Source organism: Pongo pygmaeus, chromosome 15 (assembly GCF_028885625.2).
Source record: "Pongo pygmaeus isolate AG05252 chromosome 15, NHGRI_mPonPyg2-v2.0_pri, whole genome shotgun sequence".
NCBI classification, from domain to species: domain Eukaryota; kingdom Metazoa; phylum Chordata; class Mammalia; order Primates; family Hominidae; genus Pongo; species Pongo pygmaeus.
The window spans coordinates 104,134,762-104,140,683 of NC_072388.2; positions in this window are offsets into that span (position 1 = coordinate 104,134,762).

Genomic DNA, 5,922 nt, shown 5'->3' on the forward strand with positions numbered 1-5,922 from the left:
CTAAGAGTTTGGTGACGCCTGGCCTGGTGTAGACCCGAGCCGGGCACACCCCAGAAGGAGTGGAGTTCTGCAGGGATTGTGGGGGGAGGCAGGGCTGGAAGAGACCCAGGAGAGGACCGCCACCTCCATGAGGAGCTGCCTGGCAGTGTCCAGTGGTGTGGGTCAGATGCGGGGACACACACACACACATACACCGACACACACACACGGACACACATACGGATACGCACACACATACATACACACAGAGACACACAGACACACATGGACAGAGACACAGACACACAGATACATACACAGGTACACACAGAGGCACACTCACACACAGACACAGACACAGAGACACACAGACACATACTCACACATAGAGACACACACAAACACACATGCTCTGTCATACACACACACACACACACACGGACACCTTTTCCTGGGGTGGGAAGAGGCCAGGCTATACCGGAAGGGCCAGGCAGACACAGACACTCATAGACAAGATCACAAACTCACCAAGACACAGACAGAGGCCACCTGGGATATTTGATACACTCAGGCCTGCATGCATGAACACCCACACCAGGATACAGACCCATGCACGTGTACACATACACACAGGGGCACACGCATTCCTGGGCTCATTTGGAGACCACGCACAGCTAGTGGGCCCAGGTGAGCCACCCGGGCACGATGACTCACTCTAGACAGTTCCCGTTAGCCGCGCTGCAGCCACCGGGCAGCCATCCAGCAGCAGGTCAGACGGACGCCAGAGCCACTGCCGGGAAGAGGCCCTGGCAGCCTCCTGCCAATGAGCCCAGGCATGATGGGCACAACCTTTTCCCTCATGTGGGGACCTGGCGCAGGTCTTACCCCACCCCCTCGCAGTGTCCTTCTTTCAGGGCTGAGCAGTGTTGCCTGGGGTCCAGAGGCCCTGCACTAACCTCCCTCCCCAGGAGCCCACCCTGCTCTGCTAACCTGGAATCAGTTACTCCCTGGGCACAGGGAGAGAGCCACTAGGGTGCCCGGGTGCATACAAAGTCATGTGGCCTCCTGCGTCCCCATCCAAATGAACTGGCCCCTCTCCTGATTGTCTGGCATGATCTGCACAGGGCTATGGGGACTCCCCCTGGCTTTGCAGGATGGGTGAGGATGGAGCCCTGGGTGGGGAAGCCGGGGCTGCCCCCGACATGTTCCTGTCCCTGGGCTACTACCTGCTGCCCCTGCCTCTGTTTTCCTTCAGCAAGATGAGAGAACTCTCCAGGCCATCTTGGTGGGGGCCGAGTGAGAGCGCAAGTTCAGCGTGGCGTCACGGGAGTGTGGGGACCCCACACTTGGGAGGACTTTGCCCTGGTCCTGCCCCTCAGCATGGGGTGGCTGAGATCTTCCCCTAGCTGTGTCCACTGGGCCTGTCCACCCCTGGCTAAGAAATGGTCCCAGAACCAACCATGGCTGCCCAGGTCCAGGAACTTCGCCTCTGCCCTGCACGGGGCTGCCCACTTCCAAGGTAGGCAGAGACACACACACGCAGCTGCGCCGTGCTCCCCTGTGGCCCCAGAATTCAGGATGGAGTCTGGGCAGGGCCTGCTCCACCCGGAGGCCGTCCCTCCCTTCTCCTGCCCATTCTGAGACAGAGGGCTGGTGTCTCTCTGCAGTGGCCCTGAGTGCTGGGGCCGCGGTCTGATTGTGACTGTCGGGGAGCGGGGGACTGCCCCTCCCACTCTCCTTCTGGGGGTCTTCTCCTAGCTTGAGGGTTAAGCTGACAGTGTTCTGAGTAAGACACCTTGGGGTGTCTGTCCAGAGAGCTTCCCCACCTCGGGGAACCTGGGGTCCTGAGAGCTCTATCTCACTCCAGATGCCACTGAGAGGGCCTGCAACTTGGGCAGTGTACCCCTACAAACAGGCAGGCTGCGGCTATGTGCAGTTGAGGACTGGCTCCCCGGGGGCCAGCCAGAATCCCTCCTCCCGCCCACCAGGGCCTCAGCAGCTGAAACAGGGCTCCAGGGTCACAGCTGTGGCAGCAGGGGAGAAGATGAGAGGGGCTGCCAGCCCCCATCCCGGTCCCTCCCCGCCAGCTGAAGCCTGTGCTCTTGTCATCACGCCCAGCTCCAGTCTCCTCCCCATGTGCCCCTCTGAGGACAGATGCCCAGCTAGGGAGGACCACAGAAGCGGGCCTGGGCTGAGGAATTCATGCCCCCACCCACAGCATCCTTGGACACAAGCCCAACTCACAGCCACCTCTAGCACATACAAGGCCCCACACCTGCTGTAGGTGTCACCCCCAGGGAGAGGGCGTCGCATGCTCTGTCCTGTGCACACAGCCTCCACCTCCTCCCTGGACCACTGAGATGGGGACACTGGCCCAGCCCACTGGTTGCCCACAGCCTTCCTGAGGCTGGGTGCCAGGGCCTGGGGTGCAAGCCCTGGCGGGGCCTGGGTGAGGAGCCGAGGTTCCCCAGGCCCTGACCATCAGCAAAGCCGCTGCCCTGCCCCCATAGCCTGACTGGCGCTGCTTGCCTCCATCCTCTGCAGGCAGGGATGCCCACAGCATCAATGATTGATGCTTGCTGCGGCAGCTGCAGCAACATAAGCAAAAATAGCTCTGCTGTGGTCCCTGCCCCGCCCCAGCCACAGCCTTGCATCCAGCCCAGCCTCGTGCCCAGATGGAGGGGTGCAGGGTGAGGTGGGAGCATCTAGGACTGTCTCAGCTGCCGCCTGCCCCTGCTCAGTCTTTTATACGGAGATGATGGGGGAAGACCCCTGTGACCAGGTGGGGGACACTTGTCCACCCTGCCTCCCACTGTTGCCTGACCACACTGACTCCTGACCTCTAACCGCCTCACTCTCCCCCAAAGCCGGGTGCCCATTTCAGGCCTGGGTATTGTCCCCAGGTCCACTTCCTCTGCACCCACACAGCTGGGATCAGGAAATTGGCAGTAGTGGGGCATGTCAGGGTGCTGCCATCGTTCCACTCGGATGGGTTTCTTTCAACCCATGTCTTCATCAGGCTCTCTGGCTCAGCAGTCCATGTGGGCTAGCCTGGGATCTGAGCAGCAGCAGGTTCCCATGCTGCCGCCTGCAAGCCCTGCCATTCCTGCTGCCGGAGGTGAGGACAGGCACACTCCCCAACTTGCCCTAGGGACTTGGGGCTGAGGATCCCAGAGGACCAGGATGCCTGGGTGCTTCCGGGGACCCCTCCCCAGCCAGTCCTTGCTCATCAGGTGATGCTGGGAGATCCCAAGGTGACTGTGGGGCTCTGTGCGTAGGTGGCACTTGCCCCAGGACCCAGGCTGGCCCCTTCCTCCTGAGACTAGGGTAGGAAAGCTTGGCTCCTCTGCAGAAGGGGAGGTGCTCCCCACACACCCATTGAGCAGGGCTGGGGCTCAGGGTGGACCGAGGTGGCTGGAGAGGTCCTGGGAGGGCCACATGGGCTCCTCGTCCCAACCACACTCCACCTGCCCCCTCCATGGCCCTCGGGAGTCATGGCTAATGTCCCTCACACCCAGGCTTTAATGGGAACCCACCCTCTCTGGCCCAGTCTCCCCTAGCAGCTGGGCCAATTCAATTTGAGCAGTGCCTGCTCCGATCGCCAACCTGGAAGCCTTATCCTCAGCTCGTGCCTTTCAGGCTGTGCCATGAAGCAGGATGGTCTGCCCAGAAGCTGGCCCAAGAAGCCAGCGGCGGCCTAGCAGCCACCTGGGCTGCCCCCACCTCCTCCTGCAACCAGGGTTGGGCACCTGATGTCAAGGTTGCCACTGCCATTTCCTCTGCACCTTGGCTTCCCCGAGGCAGCACTTCTCAGTGGGTTACAAGGGGTCACTCAGGCATATTAGTTCCCTGCTGCTGCCATAACAAAATACCACCAGCACAGTGGTTGAAAACAGCATGTGCGCATTTATCAACTCCAGTTCTAGGTGTGGGCAGGACGGTGTGCCTTCTGGAGGCTTCAGGGGAGATCTGTTTGTTTCCTGGTCCTTTCAGCCTCCAGAGGCATCTGCAGTCTCGTATCACTCCGGCTGTGCTTCCATCTTTGCGTCTCCTCTCTGACTCTGACCTTCCTGCTTCCTTCTCAGGACCTTTGTGATTACACGCATCATCCAGGCTCCACTCCTCCTCTCAAGAGCCTTAATTTAAGCCCATCTAGAAAGTGTCTTTGACCCTGTGAGGTCACATATCCACAGGTTCCAGGGATTAGGATGTGGACATCTCTGTGGGGCCCTGTCCAGCTGCCACACCAGCTCTTCAACCCATATGGGTCATTTTTATCCTCCAACCATCCTGGGGGTACCATGCTCCCCACGCACTTCACATGGAAGCTGAAGCCCAGACGGGGGTGGGGAATTGCAGAGAACCAGGAGAGGAGCTCTTGTCCCAGCTCTGCTTCTCATGCAGGCCTTTGGGGCGGGGCCTCAGTTTCCCCACCTGTACACAAGAACAACACTCCTCCTGCCCCCCTCCCAGCTCTCTGGGCCTCAAGGACGGCAAGGACTGTGCAGTGGATGAGGGGCAGCAGTGGGAACGGGCACTGCCCTTAAGCTGGCAAGACAGGCCCAGGCCTGGTCTACAAACCCAGCCAGCTCCTGATCACCATCCTTAGGGTCACTGCGGTGCTGGGGTGGCCAAGCCAAGGTCCAGTCCTGGACGGTCTGACCAAAGAGCTTCCATACTGCATGGCCTGGCTGCTCTGCCCCTCAGGAAGGAGCGGAGACAGGAGGCTGGGTCTAAGGTGCAGAGAATGATGTCATCTTGTCATTTGTAAAATTAAATTGTTCTGTAGCTTGGCTGAGAAGGACCAGGGAGGGAAGGGGTGATTCAAGCAAGGACAGAGTCCAGGCAGGGCCCCAGGCCCCAGGGTGGGAGAAAAGCGAGCCTGAGGTAGATAGGAGGTGGACAGCAGGTGGCATGGTTCAGGGCTTCACCAGGGCCAGGCCCTCCCCTTACCCAGAGGAGGCGGTGATGGGGGCCAGTCTGGGAAGGCCAGGGAGGAGATGGAGTCAAGGTTGACTCCTTGAGTTTGGGGGTCAGGGCAGATGGCAGAAGGCCTGGAAGCCCGGAGGGGAGCTGGCAGAGGCCAGCCTAGCTCCTTGGTCGTCCAGTGGCTGGAGAGGGGCTTTCCGCCAGCCCTGCTCTGCCCTGGTCTGGCTGGTGACAAAGGAGAGGAGCACTCCGTGGGGCCTGCGAGGGAGGGGTGGAGCCTCCCCGCCGCTCCTTCCCCCAGGAATGGGGACGAGTTAGGCGCGGGTGAGGTTTTGGGATTCAGGAGTCAGCAAGACAGACTTGGCTCTCGCCAGGGAGAGGTGGGGTCCTGAGGGGCCGTCGCTCAGCTGCACCACAGAGGGGTCCGCGGCGCGGCAAGTTAGGCTGCGGGGCGCCGGGAGAAGGGGCTGCGGGTGACGGGTGCGCTGGGACGGACCTGGGGAGTTCGTCGTGAGGAAGAAAGAACCACTCTAGGGCCAGGCACAGTGGCTCAAGCCTGTAATCCCAGCATTTGGGAGGCCGAGGCGGGTGGATCACGAGGTCAGGAGATCGAGACCATCCTGGCTAACACGGTGAAACCCAGTCTCTATTAAAATACAAAAAAATCAGCTGGGCGTGGTGGCGGGCGCCTGTAGTCCCAGCTACTCGGGAGGCTGAGGCAGAAGAATGGGGTGAACCCGGGAGGCGGAGCTTGCAGTGAGTCGAGATCGCGCCACTGAACTCCAGCCTGGGCGACAGAGCGAGACTCCGTCTCAAAAAAAAAGAACCACTCGGGCGGCGAACTGAGCACGGACAGAAAGCTCGAGCGGCCCGGCGCCCAGGGCTCGGCCAGTGGGGAAGCCCGATCCCACCCGCAGCGGAGGCGGCCCGGGGCAGGGAGGGCGGGTCCGGGGCGGGTCCTGGAGGGCGGGGGCCGGCGCTGGCCTCGCCCCGGATGCGTGATGACGCCACGGC